Genomic DNA, 16,633 nt, shown 5'->3' with positions numbered 1-16,633 from the left:
ATAGGATTCTCACACATTTTAAAGAAATAATATCATTCTACTCAGCAATTAAAGAAATTAAAGTGCGTTTCTAATATAATATATTTTTTATGTTTTATTATTCCCCTCAAGTCACATCTCAGGTATGGAGTGAGCACCCATTCAAATTATTATTGATAAGGCTTGTGAGTGTTTGCATTTGCTGAGCTGGCAGTTGGTTTGACACAAGCTGTGAAAACCCCCAAATCAAGCATAAACCCTGCTCTCATCTGTCTCTGCCACCAAGCAAAAGCCAGTGGCAATGAGGAGATCATACACATTATACTTTGATTGTTATTTGGACATGCAGACTCCCCAAATTGCTCATAAATGAATGTCAATTCCCCTAAACGAAAGCATATTTTGATTAGCTAGTTTTATTGTGACACACCATCCATTGTTAATGAATTGGAATAGCATTGTACTTCAAAGCTTAGGTTGAAATTTTAAAGCCTCTGTTTCATTTTCTAATATATCATCTGTGGAAAGGGCTTCTCTGTTTCTAACATTGAGGTATTGTGTGCTGCGCAAAGAAATGTTTTTCCTTAGTATTTTGAGACTTCCTGTTTCCAAAAAGTACATTCAAGGTTAACAAACAACAACAGTCATTCCTGGGCAGCTAGATGAAGATATGTTCAGTTTAATGATTGTGAACCAACTGTCAGAGGACTGGGTGTCTGCATGTATCATAAAGTACCCTCTATTCCTTTATTGCCTTAAAATTTCTACCAGGGCCATTGTCTTCCATGATCCTTTGCTATTTCTCCCTTAATATGATAGTATTTTTCATGTAAAGATCTCCAAGAACTTAATGAATGTGTCTAATTATTCTTTTATTAGTGTTGTTGATTAGATTTATGGATTTATGGATTCATAATTTGGGTTCATGAAAGATCTGTTCCTATTGAGACACAAAGCCCAAGAGATAAATTAACTTCCCTCACCCGCATCCTCATTCTTCCTTCATGTCCCACCTCTATTAGAAAAAAATAAGCTTAGAATGCAAAACAAAAGAAAGAATTATAGTTCACTAATTGATTGTTTTTCAGCATTCATGTGCAGTGTATAATTATCCAAAATTATGTTAAAATCCATAATTTATGTGAAATGAAAGAGAAAGTGAAGCCCCATCTAGAAGGTAATCTAAATATTATAAACTCTATTAAATCTAACAAAGTACCTAGAATGACAACCTTGAAATACTTGATTCAAACCCTTTATCTCCTGCCCATGAGTTCTGTAAAGATAGCTAAAAATAAATTGTTTACTCATTTTCCTGTAATAGAGATTTCAGTTCTCTATTTGCACAGCTTTCTTAGTGATGTTGCAGCTATTTCCACTTCTGTGTGTATTAATGCAAAAAGAGTTCAAGGGTAGATGTCCTTCAGATAATTCAAAATACATGTTATAGTTGCGAAAGTTCAGTTTCAATTGAATAACCTCCACTTAGCACAGAGTGACATTTAATTTAGATGTTCAGTAGTATAGATTATTGGTCCTGGGGGTTATACCTTGGCCAGTAATGAGTACAAAAGTGACATATGACTGATGTTATTGTTTGCAAATTATTATACTGCTAGTGAAGGTAACTATTAAAGACAATCAAATATAGCTCTGCTGTATAGTGAAATCATTACTTTCTGCAAATATCTTGTGATTTATTCAAAAGCTTTTGCATTATGAAGCACCAAAGAATTTGAGAGACTATCCACCATAATCCAAGGAGGTTGTGACCTCATAGATTAAATGGAATGATGAGTTTCTGTTGTCACAATGACACTACCTTGAGGATGCAGCCTTGGCAGTACAAGGTTAGCTTGATGGGATTAGAGCAATGATTTACATAACATTTGAAATGTTGGTATATGATCTTCTTTGTCAAGCACAATATTGACTTAGCAGAAATTGATTTGCTGTTGAAAACATTAATTTCTGGTGTAGAATAAAATTCTGAAAAACATTTATCTTACTAATAGCTCTTACTCTCCAAATATTTTTTTAAGGGCAGCTTCTCTTTAGCTGGACCACAGTTTCATCAATATCTGGGTTCCTACATATTCAGATTCCTTATCATGATAATAATCTCTTACTACTTCCCATTTCCTCTCCCTGAGGTTCACAGAATCTTAGCAAAGATGGTGATTGGCGACTTTAAAAATGATCTCAGGTTGTTGGATATTCTTTTCCAGTGTAACTTGAGTTCTTATCTGAAGTTCAAGACTGAGTAGCTTGACTCATGAAAAGAGTTAAAAAAAAAAAAAAAAAGAAAGAAAGAAAGAAAGAAACGAAATGACTCCAATTCTCCAGTCCACCATTTCACTGGAAGAATTAATGGCATATTTAAATTTTCAGTTTTCCAAAGAAGCTCTTTCATTGTTCCCCATCCTATCACAGTGCTGAGTTTGTATTTAAATGTTTCATTTTGTGCATTTCAAACTGTCAGGCTGAAGAAATACCAATAAGTGTGTTAGGTTTAGATAATCGAAAATTCCCTTTACTCAGCTTCTTAGTCTATATTTATCTGTCTGGCTGTGAAATCTATTCCAAGAGTATTCATCTACCACCCAAATCTATTCACCAAGCATCAAGACTCATCAGTGAGATGGAATAATGCCATTTAATTAGTCTTTGATATACAGCTTAATTAGGTCTTAATAAGGGGTAGTGCATCCTAAAATCAATTATCTTGCTCTTTTTAATAAGAGCAACTAATTAGTAGGAAAATCACCACAGTTCTCTTTTTATCCTGAAGCTTTCCATGGTGCTAGGAAGAAGGTTATGAAGAAGAAAAAAAATACTCCAAAATATTTAGAAGAAATGTCATATTAAACCTAAAAGGATATATTCAAAATAGTTGCAGTAGGTTAGAAATATTTTACAGAAAAACTAATGCCACCAATTCAGCATCCTTGCATATTTTGTGGTTTTTTAGTTCATGCAATAAAGAAAAGTTAAGTACCTTCCTACCTGTATGTCTAGCTCTTTCCTTAGCATTGCTAAGTATCTTAGACGTAGGTCCACTGCAACTATGTCTACAGTGATTAGGGTGGCACATTTTCATTGAATTATCTTGATTAACTGGTGTCTGTTTTAATCTAGCCTAGGAAGTGCCGCCATGAGCTGCTGAAGACAGTTACTACTTGAGTGGCTATGTGTTCTAGGTCTTTGGATTTTTCTGTTTATATTTTGTTTTCCACAATATAGTAGATTATACTTAGTTATGCAAAAGAAGGATTGCCTTTTCATGATACTCATAAATTTACTCAACACATATTTATTCAACTTCTATGAACTAAGTACTACTTAGTAGTCCTTCTTTCAAGCCACTGAAATTTGGATGTGAATAAAACAGACAAGGTCCTTGCTTTCAAAGAGCTCACATTTTAATGGAATGAAATAGGAAGTGAACACAAACACAAATAAGGGAATTTCACAAAATGGTCTGTAAATGCAGTCAGTTATAGTACTGTGGTAGAGAGTAACTGGGGGCAGAAGATAGATGTACTTCAGATGATGGGAAGGTCAAGGAAAGAGTCTCTGTGAGGTATGTTTAAGCTGAGATCAGAAGGAAAAGAAGGAAATGGTCAGGGGTAGGTCTACTAGAAGCAAAAGTAAAGGTCCTGAGTCAGGGAAAAACTTGTATTTGAAGAATATAAAGAATAGCACTGTTCCCAGATATCAATAATGGAGAGGAGGAGGGGTAAAAATGAAGTCGTATAGAAGTTGGATATCAGCTCAGGCTGAGCCTGGTAAACTTCGGCAAAGAATTTGGATGTCATTCTGAGTCGAGTAAGAATGTGTTCATTGCGGGAGTAGTGTGATTGACCTAACTTACATATTTTCACAATCAGAATAAATATTAATTATAGAATCTAGGTGGTAAGTATATAGGTTTTTACTGTACAGTTGTTGCTTTAACTTTCTGTATGTTTGAAGTTTTCATAATCAAATGCTGAGAAAAAAATCAATACAGCCATTGAAATGGAAGAATTAGAAGTGTGGGATGATCTAAACATCAGATGAGGTTAGTTTAATTTAGGATTTTAGTGGGAGAAATGGAAAGCAAGACCTATCTCCCCAAATGAGAAGGCATAGTGACTGTATTAAAAATTAAAGTCAGGTTATGTTGGCTCTCTGAAAAAAAAATGTCTAGTGATTATTTTATTGCACTTAGAGTAAGTTCTCTCCATGGCTTAGGGTCACGCAGCAGAAGATAAATCCATTAACAGTCAGAAATGCCTGCCTTGTCAAGTTTGTCAAGAGTTGGGAGAGGACTTCTTGGGGATCAGACTGAGCCAGTGGAGTGTACTCTGAATTATGCTCCATTACTTATGAACTGAAGCAACACTGTACCATCTGTCCAGGTGTATATGACTTGTTTTAATTCAGGCGTATTTATGGATACAATAAGGAACTGGATTGAATACAATCACTTACCTCGGCAGGAGGCTTGCTTCCAGGAAAGTCCTTCAAAGAATCCATTAATACTAGCTGCTTGCTACTAACTATTTCCTGGGAATGCATGCTTCACAGGAGGGACAACAAATGAGGGACTTTTTTGAGGAGCCTAGTAATCAAGCATAAGAAGGTATAGGTTACAGACTTTCTGCTTGGTCCCAACCACAGTTGTGTACAATTGGACTTAATAAAAACTACTCTGTGATGGTAAGGGCACCTGTACCAGGAAAGCAAATACATTAAAAGGTTTTTTGTTTGTTTGCATGGTTTTTTTTTGTTGTTGTTGTTGTTGTTTGTACTAAGAGCTGTAAGCATCCTTTCACTCTTGCTTGCCTCAGCAGTACGCAATCAAAAGATGCACTAATACACCTACAGATTGGGTATATGTCACATTTGAGGAGCCCTTACTGGACCAAGTCCTTCAAGAAATTTAACTTATATTTTTACCTTGAGCACTTTCAGAGAGCGTAATGATTTCTCTCACAGAACTCATTAGGTCTTACCTGGGAGATTTAAGAAAGCAAAAAGCTGAACATATACATGGTCTGCAATAAAGGAAGTGCTGTGGCTTTAGTTGGCTGCTCAGAGTTCTAGACTGTGTCATAGCAATGAGCAGGTGCATTCTTGCTTCAGTCTCCGTCACTTAATACTACATTGCTGTGTCTTTTTGTCTTTCCTTCCCATAGTAGGCAGTGATCACAGCACACCACCAGTACTTAACAAGTCTAACATGCTCTCTGTCTCTTTGTTTTTCCCTTCAGTGTGTTAGTCATGCTTTTTTGAGGAAGAATTGTTTTGAAAAGCCAATCTCCCTCATGAGGCCTAGTAAATTGTTGCCTTCTTTGATAGCTACTCCTGATTCAAATGTTGATCCTGATAGTTCAGGTCTCAGCTTAACATCCTGTGAGTAGTAGCTGCTGAATGGGAAACGCAGTAGAGCTACTGTGAGACAGACTACATCAGAGGTGCCACGGAAGAGAAGAACAGATGTTTTGGTCTCATTTTAATCCCAATACAATGGGATTTGGGGAGGGAAAGTGAGTAGGATGGAGCCTATTGTTGGAAGAAAAGGGTAAACAGCTCCAAGTCTTTCTAAAGAAAAGATTGGATTGAACATGGCATTTATACATTCAGAAGGAACTAAATGTCTGACCTAATCAAGAGCAAAGGATTTAGGGAGAATTCTTTTTTTTTTTTTTTTTAAAGATTTTATTTATTTTTTCATGAGAGACACAGAGAGAGGCAGAGACACAGGCAGAGGGAGAGCAGGCTCCATGCAAGGGGCCCGATGTGTGACTTGATCCTGGGACCAGAGGATCACACCCTGAGCCAGAAGCAGATGCTCAATCACTGAGCCACCCAGGCGTCCCTAGGGAGAATTCTTAATACAGTTTTAAAATTAGAAGATTATCAGACTGAGGTTTACTACTCACAGGTTCAGGTTTATGAGTGTTGTGCCAACACACATATACAAGTGATACTCACATTTAGGACCTATAAAAGATGGACTAAAGGTAGGATGGATGGACTGATAGAGAGGTGAAGGAAGGCTCTCGGAATGAGTGAACACAATTTCTGACCCTAAAATACCATTATTGTACATTTTAGAGATGAAAATCAGAGCCATACTTCATTATTACAGCCATATGCAGGAAACTAAGATTTATGCCAAAGTCTCCAACCTCGTCTCTTCCCAGGCATCTTGGTGAAATGTCACGTTTGCTTTGTCCAGAGTAAGCCATGGAACTGCTAATACTGGAAACCCTAGATAATCAACACACATCAACTGCATAGAGGAACTTGGCTCTAATTGTAAACTCTTAGAGGCCTTCAGTTGACTGAAGCCTTAACAGTTGGCTCTGCGTTACTGCTGCCTCTGCTGCTAAAGTCTCACCCTCAAATGAAACCTCAATAATTGCCTGTTCCACACCAGCTATCACTTTATTACAAGCTTTTATGCTCATTGTTTTTATACTGAATTGGTGTTACATCTCTATGTCTTATCCTAGATAATAGATGGATAGGAGGTACAATTAAATATAAAGAACTGGCTGCAATATTTCAGATTCAGGTTCGTTCATTTTCCTTTGCTTTGTGAGTCTGAGAAAGGAGTTGAGTTCTCTGAGCCTCAGGGATTGTGGTGAGGAATAAAAAGATGCTTATAAAACTCTTAGGATAGGGACACTTGGGTGGGTCAGTGGTTGAGCATCTGCCTTTGGCATCCTGGGGTTCAGGGATCGTGTCCTGCATCAGGCTCCCTGCAAGGAGCCTGCTTCTCCCTCTGCCTATGTCTCTGCCTGTCACTCATGAATAAATAAATAAAACCTTAAAAAAAAAAAAAAAACCTTGGGATAATATTTGGCAATAGTAAGCCCTCAAATGTTTATTATTATTTTAAGGTTTAAAGAATATTTTCCCTCTCTTTTGCATTATTATATTCTATAATTGAGCATGTAATGTTAAGAGCTGAGGTGCTCCAGCCCTTTTTATATTTTCTGTAGAAAATATTTTTTCTTCTTTCTGTTATTTTTTTTTATAAATTGTGTTCTTTTGATATATATTTTTTCATATCCGTATATAAACCTTGAAAGTTAATACATCGTAGTACTTTCACTAAAACCTCTTCTTCCCACCTCCATACCAGGTTGTTACAACTAAACCTATTATTATCATTATTACGTCTCCCTACAAATTAGTGAATTGATGCACCATGATAGCATTTAAGTCCAGCAAATGTTGCCAAATGACCAATAACAAAATTGTCTGAGGTACCTGTTTTGGCCTCTGTGAATTCTCAAATAACATAATTTGAAGCAAGAGTAAAATAGATATTGATTACAGTGATAATAAGAAGCACAACAATGCCTCTGCCACTGTTTTAAGTCCTGTGCAGAGATCAATGAAGATTGGAAGCCAAAAGGAAGCCTTTTTCTCTATATGTTTCACTTCTATATAGTTCGTATAACCATTTATAGCTTCTTTTGCTATTCTCTTTAATTGATTCCTTATTCAGCAAATAGAAGCAAGATACAATTAACCTTGTGAATAGTTCTTTAGGGGGGTACATATTCAGATTTGATTGGGTCTCAGTTGGGTCACTCTCATTGACCTGAAGGTCAAAAAAAGAACATGCTTGCTGCTTTTGGGTAAGTAATATTGAATTAAATCTCTTTAGAGACTAGTTTTAAGCCTGGAAAAGTCTTCTGGCTTAAACAGTGAGAGATAATTGGAGTGTCTTGTGGCATCAAGTGTTTGAGTGCAAATTAATATTTCGGTGTGATTGCTTGCTATATGTTTTTAAAGGACTCCCAGTGAAAGTGAGTTTAGTTTACATACAAGCCTCACAGTTATCTATTGAGAACAGTTGCAAGTAGCCATTACAGCACTAATTACTGGACAACCATTCTTTTAGGATATGAAGGTCAGGTCATGTTTTCCTGACACGTTAAACAAATATCTACATGAGTCAGGGTGTTTCAAAAGTTAAATACCTTCTGAAGAGATATATTTAATTGAAATTCCGTAGAGCAATATTTCTATTTTTCTCTTGTTTTGTGATAAAGATGTCCCCCTCTCTTGCTAATGTATGAGTTGTGAAATTTGGGGTTTGGAGAGTAAATAAATTAAGGGCAAGAGGGATCTTTTTGAAATCTTGGCATACAAATGTCTGTGAAACTACTCCAAATTGAAATACTCTTATGAAGTTTTTAGCTCCATAGAAACACCTGCATCATCTTCCCTACACTCCGATTCTCCTAACTTGATGAATGGTTTCAATTTATTTAAAAAAAAAAAAATAGTTGCTCTGTTCATTTTCTGACCCCAGCACATATTCTAACTTTAAAATATTCCTGTTCTTCAAGGTAACACTCTAGAAACGCAACACTCAGATATTACCATATCTAATTTGATTTATTTTCTTAAATACCATAACCTTGAGGCTTAATTTTTACATCATTTTAAAGGTGGGATATTTGGTCCTCAGGTGTCTTTTATCCATTAAATACTGTGTGCTTAGGACCTATGATCTTATTGAGGGACTTAAAAAAATGCTTGAGACATGAAAAAATATATACATATATCTTAAATCTGGAGAAGAAAAAAACTGATTTTGAGATCAATGCATGCTTAATTCAGCGTGCATAACATAGCATATCAATTCCATTAGTTATTAAGTTTAATATCACCAAAATTTCCTGACATTAAAAAAAAATTTACAGGTTAGATAGCCTTGTTTTATAAGAATTCCTGGTGTGCACGATTACTGTTGAAGTATCGCTGCCAGTCATAAATTAGGTCAGTGACATATAACCAAATAATTTCCAAAACAAAGTTGAAAACAATAACTGTTCATCCCGTGAAAATCATTTTCATGTCAGGCACACATGCTTGTTAATATTTTCAATATGGTTTTGGAAAAGTGCCTCCAAAAAGAAAAGCAACTTGAAGATCTAAGGAATGATAAAAGTGGCCCTCTTGGCCCTCAGCAAATGAAGATATTTTCTACTTACCTCTTATCATAAAATGTATATATTTGGAACTGAAAGCAGGATCTTGAAGAGATATTTGCACACTTCTGTTCATAGTGGTAATAATCAATACAGGCAAGAGGTGGAAGCAATCTAAAGGTCTACTAATGGGTAAATGGTTAAACAGAATGTAGCATATATGGAATGGAATATTATTCAGCCTTAAAAAAAGAAAAAAAGAAATCCTGTTGTATGTTATAACATGGTTGAATCTTGAGGATATTTTGCTAAGTGAAATAAGCCAGTACAAAGGGACAGATATATAATTCCATGCATATAAGTTATTGAAAGTAGTCTGTAGAGATAGAAAGTAAAATGATGGTTCCTAGAAACTGGGATATGGTGAGTTATTATTTAATTGGTATAGATCTTCAGGATTGCAAGAAGTTAGAGATATCTGTTGCACAAAAATGTGAGTATATTTAATGCTACTGAACCACATACTTAAAAATGGTTATGATAGTAAATTTTATGTGCATTTTTTACAATTTTTGTTATAACAAAATTTGTAGCGCTGTAGGTTCATACCTACAATTTTTTTGACATCTATTCATATCCTTCGCCCATTTTTTTAAACTGGATTATTTGTTTTTTGGTGCTGAGTTTGATTAAGTTCCTTATATATTTTGGATGCTAACCCTTTCTCAGATATGGCATTTGCAAGTATCTTCTCCCATTCTATAGGCTGCTTTTTAGTTTTGTTGACTGTTTCCTTCACTGTGCAGAAGCTTTTTATCTTGGTGAAGTCCCAGTAGTTCATTTTTGTTTTTGTTGCCCTTGTATAGTAACCTGTATAGTAAGAATTTGCTAAGGCCAATCTCAGAGGTTGATACCTGTGTTCACTTCTAGCACGTTGATGGTTTCCTGTCTCACATTTAGGTCTTGCATCCATTTTGAATGTTTTTGTATGGTGTAAGAAAATGGTCAAGTTTCTTCTGCATGTGGCTGTACAATTTTCCCAACACCATTTGTTGAAGAATATCAACAAAAACCATTGAGTATTATTTCCTGCTTCGTTGAAAATTGGTTGGCCATAGAGTTGTGGGTTCATTTCTGGGTTCTCTATTCTGTTCATTGATTTATGTGTCCGTTTTTGTGCCAGTACCACACTGTCTTGATGACTATAGCTTTGTAATAAAGCTTGAAGTCCAGAATCATGATGCCTCCAGCTTTGCTTTATTTCCCCAAGATTGCTTTGGCTATTCAGGGTCTTTTGTTTTTAGGTATTAGAAGCTTTTGAGCCCCTTATTCCTAGGATTGTGCTATATATAGAAGTACATTGATAAATACAAATTTTTGTTTTGTATTCATGTCACTTTTCTCAATATAGTGGGAAGAAAATATATATATTTACATACACATGCATATATACACATATATCTACATATATATGATATTTCTCAAACTCGAGTAATTTAAAACCCACTTAAATTAAAAATAAAAGTAACAAAAAGGTAAGACATAAATTATTTTTGTGTAAGTTTAATGAGATATGTGCATAAGTGAAACCTGATTGAACAGATAGTATCTAACTTTTGGACAATTATAAAGCAAACAAAAATTAGATATGACTATTCTGTTACTTTTGTTTCCTTTAAATATGTGAACCCTTCTTTGTATAACAGTGTAGAGATGTTTGTTAGGCCTAACTTAGAAGTCATTTTTACATTGTTTATCCCATATTATTTTATTAAGCAATAATGACAATAAATAAAGTGTGATATGTCCAACATGATTAAAAAGGTAAATGCAGGGAGCCTGGGTGGCTCAGCGGTTTAGCGCTGCCTTCAGTCCAGGGCGTGATCCTGGAGACCCAGGATCGAGTCCCATGTCGCGCTCCCTGCATGGAGCCTGCTTCTCCCTCTTCCTGTGTCTCTGCCTCTCTCTCTCTCTCTGTGTCTCTCATGAGTAAATAAATAAAATCTTAAAAAAAAAAAAAAGTGAATGCAAATTTCAGCATTTAAATAGTACCATAGGGGATCCCTGGTGGCTCAGTGGTTTCGTGCCTGCCTTTGGCCCAGGGCGCGATCCTGGAGTCCCGGGATCAAGTCCCGCGTTGGGCTCCCGGCATGGAGCCTGGAGCCTGCTTCTCCCTCCTCCTGTCTCTCTCTCTCTCTCTCTCTCTCTCTCTATATATATATATATATATATATATATACACACACACATATATGTAATGAATAAATAAATAAATCTTTAAAAAAATAAAAAATAAATAGTACCATAGTATTAGTTACAAATGCTCAATTAGATGATATAAAAATGCTATATATATATATATATATATATATATATATACTTTTAATTATTGATGAAGTAAAAACAACGTAAAACATTTTCAAAAATAATTTAAAGACACCATCTGATAATACAAGAGGAACCCCAGTTTTGGAAAATCTAAGTTATAATACAAAGTGAGAAGAGATCTTAAAGAGATATGTATAAAATGATATTGGAATATGAGAAGATAATTTATTTTGCTAAAGGGCATCAAGGAAGGCTTCAGAGAGAAAGTGTCAATTAACATTTAAATTGGGCTTTGTTAGAGTATGAAATGCCAGTAGGATAAATGTGTGTGTGTGCATGTGTGTGTTGCCAGAGAAGAAAATTCCAACAGTAGGAGTCACTTTAGCAAAGGCCAAAGCGTAAGACAAAAGTGTGGTACATCTGGGGGAGCAGCATGTAGTTTTTTTGGGAGTGTAGCTGAAGATAGAAAGGTACAGAGGGCCAATTTATAAAGAACTTTGATGCCATACTTAAGAATTTTGAACTTTATTTAATAGCAATGTGGCACTATCAGAGACTATTAAATTACAAAGAAAAGGTTGATCATATTTGTGCTTTAGAAATACACAGATTAAGAATTACATAAGGAGAGGTTGTAAGCAAAGAAAATAACTGCCATCAGGAGTTAAAAATAAACCTAAAAATTTTGTCAAGACTGAAGATAAACCAATGTAAAGGCAATTATTTTGTTTAAATGTTAAGGAAACAATGATTTTTTTTTTCTTAATGATGGACCAAAATTGCAAAAGAAATTTGTATATTACTGTTATCTAGTTTTTGAAATACAGTAAATACTGCCACAAAAACTTTTAAAATAAATAACTGGAGTTTCCATCTGAAAGGACCTAAAGGAGATCTTATATTTGTAAATATTTTTCAAGTGAGAGCAGGTCACTGAATTACAGATGTGGGAGAGATGAGGAACCCAACATTTTAAGACTACCAGTGCTGTGTTTTTCCCAATGAGTATGATTCATACTTCCTTCAAGAATAGAAGTGAGATCTATCTTTTTGTGATAAGCCAAGTTGAGGTAAGAGCAGGCATGAGTAATTTAGGTAAGGGCCATAATAGATTGATTTTGGTAGCAACTTGAATTGGAAAGAGAACAGATGAAAGAAAGGTTCTCATTCATTCTTTGGTGTTATAAGACATCACTTAGAAGTTCAAGTTGAGGCAGTCATTAAAAACATGGCATGCCTATTCCCTATTGATACTCCTTCCTAGTTACTGAAGCTATAACCCTGATAGTCCTCTAAAATCATCTCTTTCCCAGATTTCCTTGCCAAATTTCTTTGCTTCTGTATTTATAGAATCCATCCACCCTGCTCTGTAGTAACTACAAGTTACTTCCTCCATTTAATTTCTTACTATCTCCAGCCTCTATTCTTGCAGTATTCTTGTCTCTGGTTTTGCCTTATTCTCACTACATCCTTGACAAATCTACCATAATAATATTTTTTAAAGATTATTTATTTATTGGGATGCCTGGGTAGCTTAGTAGTTTAGCGCCTGCCTTCGGCCCAGGGTGTGATCCTGGAGTCCCGGGATCAAGTCCCACATCAGGCTCCCTGCATGGAGCCTGCTTCTCCCTCTGCCTATGTCTCTGCCTCCCTCTCTCTCTGTATCTCTCATGAATAAATAAATGATCCCAGGACACCAGGATCACACCCTGGGCTGAAGGCAGGCGCTAAACCGCTGAACTACCTAGGTGTCCCCATAATAATATTTTGAACTAAAATATAATCAGTCCCTAATGTTTTGAGACAATATGATTTCAGTATCATGAAGTATTATAATGGGTTTAATATCAAGCATAACACTTACAGGCTGAGGATCATGAGACAATATTATTTAGCTTTCATGTCAGTTCGTCTCACAGTAAAGCTGTGAGAATTAAATAACATGTAGAACAATACATGGTACGTAGTGAATGCTCAGCAGTATTACTATGATCTTTGTTGTATCCTCCCACACACGCACACACATTCCTTATCTCCATCACAGGAAAATCCAACGTGGTTAATCAAGGCCTTTTATAATCTAGTCACTGCTTATCTCTCGGGTCTTATCTTTCTTCTATGATATTAGGAATGTGGGCTTCAGACACATAGAGGGACCCATGTTTCATGTTTCCCTGAATGAACCATGGTTACTCATCCCATTAGGCCCTTACACATTCTGTTCTCTTTGAGTTAAATATCTTTTTTCCTTGTCAAAATAATTTGATTTCTAATTTCCTTCCTTGTTCATATTTATGCTTCTGGAGAGCAGTTCCCCAGCCCTATCAGAACACAATAGCCCTAATGCTATACTGCAACACCTCTCTATCATGTATGTCTATCATGACAGTTATTACACTGTTTGGTCACTTATCTATCTCATCAGCCAAGCTAAACTTTCTGAGGCCAGGGTTTTAGGTCTTACACATATCTGAAATCTCAGGATGTAGGCCAAATGTATCTTGAATGAAAGTGGCATGAATTATGTTAATAGCCTTCTACAATTTCAGGAGATCCTTAGAAATCTCTCTGTGGAGAATAAACCCATTTCAATGATAGATTATTCCTTTTTTTTTTAATTTTTATTTATTTATGATAGTCACACACAGAGAGAGAGAGAGAGAGAGAGAGGCGCAGAGACATAGGCAGAGGGAGAAGCAGGCTCCATGCACCAGGAGCCCAATATGGGATTCGATCCCGGGTCTCCAGGATCGCGCCCTGGGCCAAAGGCAGGCGCTAAACCACTGCGTCACCCAGGGATCCCGATAGATTATTACTTATTTATACAGATCAGAACTATATATTTGGAAAATATGTATGAACTATTTAAAATTAATCCTATTATTTTAAAATGTTACAATTTAAGACTTGAAATTGTTCCCTGAAACTGTTGGTAGTTTGTATAGTTAAATGTAATGGATGGACAAAGTATATAGTTTTCAAATGAGAAAAAATAAACATACATTTTTAAAAAGTGGCCACAAAATATCTGCAAGGAAAATTTTTCTCAGAAGACTCTTGGAAGCCAGTTAGAGAAACTAAAATGTCTGGTAACCGGAACAATTGAAATTAAGTAAACTAATTCCATGGTTTTCCTTTTTCAAAATGGTCTATCATTGCTTTGGTTTAGTTTGCTAAATATTTTTTGTTTGTTTGTTTGTTTTCAAAAGATTGTATTTATATTAGGAAAAACAGTTGGATTTGTAATTAGATTGTGGAGAGGAAATTATTATAATGATTCATCTTCTCTTATCCAGTATATTAGATTTGTTTTCCATTTTTCTTTTGTTCTTCTTGGGTTATCAATCTTTTCCCTAGCTTTCTATTTTTTTTTAAACTACAATGTTCAGTGAAATCCCCCAAATAGTCTATACTCTGAGGAATTTATATTCTTCTAAAAGAAAAGGTTCTAAGTTAAAATTGGGACACTGGCAGTGCTTCATAGTCCCAAACTAATTCCCAAAGTAATTCTGAAGTCATTTTTGACCCCCTACAGAGGATATGGCATGAAATGCATTGAGACTTTTCTCTAAGGAGAGAATTTAGCATGGAACCTTATACATTTATTATCCTAGCAATCTGCAGTTCTCTTTTTGTCATTCTTTTTGTGTATGCTTCTGTCTTTGTTTTGTATGTGTGTGTGTACACACACATATATGTATATGTACATGTATATGAGAAAGATATGAAAGATATTTAATATTTTACCCATCTTCTCTATAATGTGCTCCAGTGAAGATAAGTCTATCTGTCCCTGAAAGACTAGATAGGTGACTCAAGCTCAATCAGGTACAACATCAAAATCCACTGACTCTAGATTTTTTTTAACCATTTTATTTAGTAAGAATAACTTTAGTCTGGAGAAGATGCAGTTAACTTGTCACCACAGGACAAGAGCTTGACTGAAAAGATAAGTTCATTTAAGGAGAACTGAGACAGAGACAGAAACAAGGTTATCTTTGAGCTTTTATATCACTTCATCCAGTAGTAGTCACAGCCCCTTGAATTTTCAATTATATGAGCCAATAGATGTTGGGTTTTCGGTTGTTTTTGGAAAAAGGAATCTATACTGATAGATGAGTATTAGTTTCTCAGGTTCCAAAGTCTTGCAACATGTAAGAGGCCCTCAAAAAAGATTTAAAACAAACCTAGATTCTCAGTCCCCAATCAGAGACTTTGGTTCATTTAGAAGAGAGAGAGAGAGGGAAGGAAAAAAATGCTGGATTCTACATTTTTAAGAAGCATCTTCAATTTTTTCTAATGTGGATAGTCTGCACACTACAAATTGGAAAAACTAATGTAATGATTGCCTATTTTCTTTTTCAGAATTGTCCAAAGACTCTGCTAAGGGACTGTTTTAGACTAAGACTAAAACCAAAATGAAAAGACCTTGAATTTATATCCCTTAATCAATTACCTTTGAATTTCTACCCTTTAGTTTGAGTTAACATCATCCCATGTGGACTTTATCCCAAGTGTCTTGGGATAAATTTTTACAATGTCAGCAGCTCTACTATAGATTCTGAAAAACTGACTGTACTTATACTTTAGTATAACTTAAGACTTAAGGGTAATTATTATTATTTATAAACTTAAAGAGCAATTTATTGATTTACCATCAGAGTTAATATTTATGTGAGCCCCAATATTCCAGTCATCTGACTAGCCAATTCTTTGGTCAGCTACCAAAGCCAAAGAAAATTTTACTGTCTAGGCTAATTCTCTAGACCAGGCTCAGATAACAGAGTTTAAAAATCTGCTTGCTTTTTTTAATTCAGGAAAAAGGGAAAGAAAAAAAGGAAGGAAGGCAGTAAGAAAAAATAAACTGAGAAAGAATGAAGGAAACTATTGAGAATTAATTATTGAATCTACTAAGAAGAATAGAAACTATTCCCCTAGCAATTCCATTCCACTAATTTCATTTAATTTACTGATTTGGTCAGTGAAAGTCTGTGGAGTGCTAGCTATGTTCCAAGCATTGCATTAGGAATAAGAAGATGCAGATACATGGTACTGCTTTCAAATAGCTCCTAGCTAATAGAGAAATCCAAATATATTCAATGAATATTTATATTCCATGTTGTGCTAGACATGGTGGTGTTACAAAATGGAACTTTACATTTGTAGTAGAAATGCACTTCTTAACACTAGAGCTGTATTAAATAAGTGATTCAAATGGTTAACTGAGCATACCTCAGAGAATTATCTTACATAATAGGATTGGCCTGGAGAAAGTATAATTTCAAAAGATAAAAACACAGAAAGCAATTTCTCTATATTGGTTAATTGAAGGAGGGCACCCTAAAACACACTTAGAAGAACCCACGGACCTATTTGTATGT

General features: G+C 35.2%; 1 protein-coding gene across 1 annotated transcript in view; it reads left to right on the top strand.

Moving 5' to 3' along the window:
* Positions 1-1,773: 1,773 nt before the first annotated feature.
* The window catches only part of TENM2 (teneurin transmembrane protein 2), a 1,512,848-nt gene continuing 1,497,988 nt past the window's right edge, over positions 1,774-16,633 (top strand). The window contains exon 1 of the mRNA XM_049109164.1: positions 1,774-1,829. The gene's annotated coding sequence lies outside the window, so the exon portion shown is untranslated. The remainder of the gene's footprint in view (positions 1,830-16,633) is intronic.

Source organism: Canis lupus, chromosome 4, assembly GCF_003254725.2.
Source record: "Canis lupus dingo isolate Sandy chromosome 4, ASM325472v2, whole genome shotgun sequence".
Classification (NCBI taxonomy): Eukaryota; Metazoa; Chordata; class Mammalia; order Carnivora; family Canidae; genus Canis; species Canis lupus.
The sequence above is the reverse complement of the archived record's forward strand: the minus strand, read 5'-3'. Positions and strand labels throughout refer to the sequence as shown.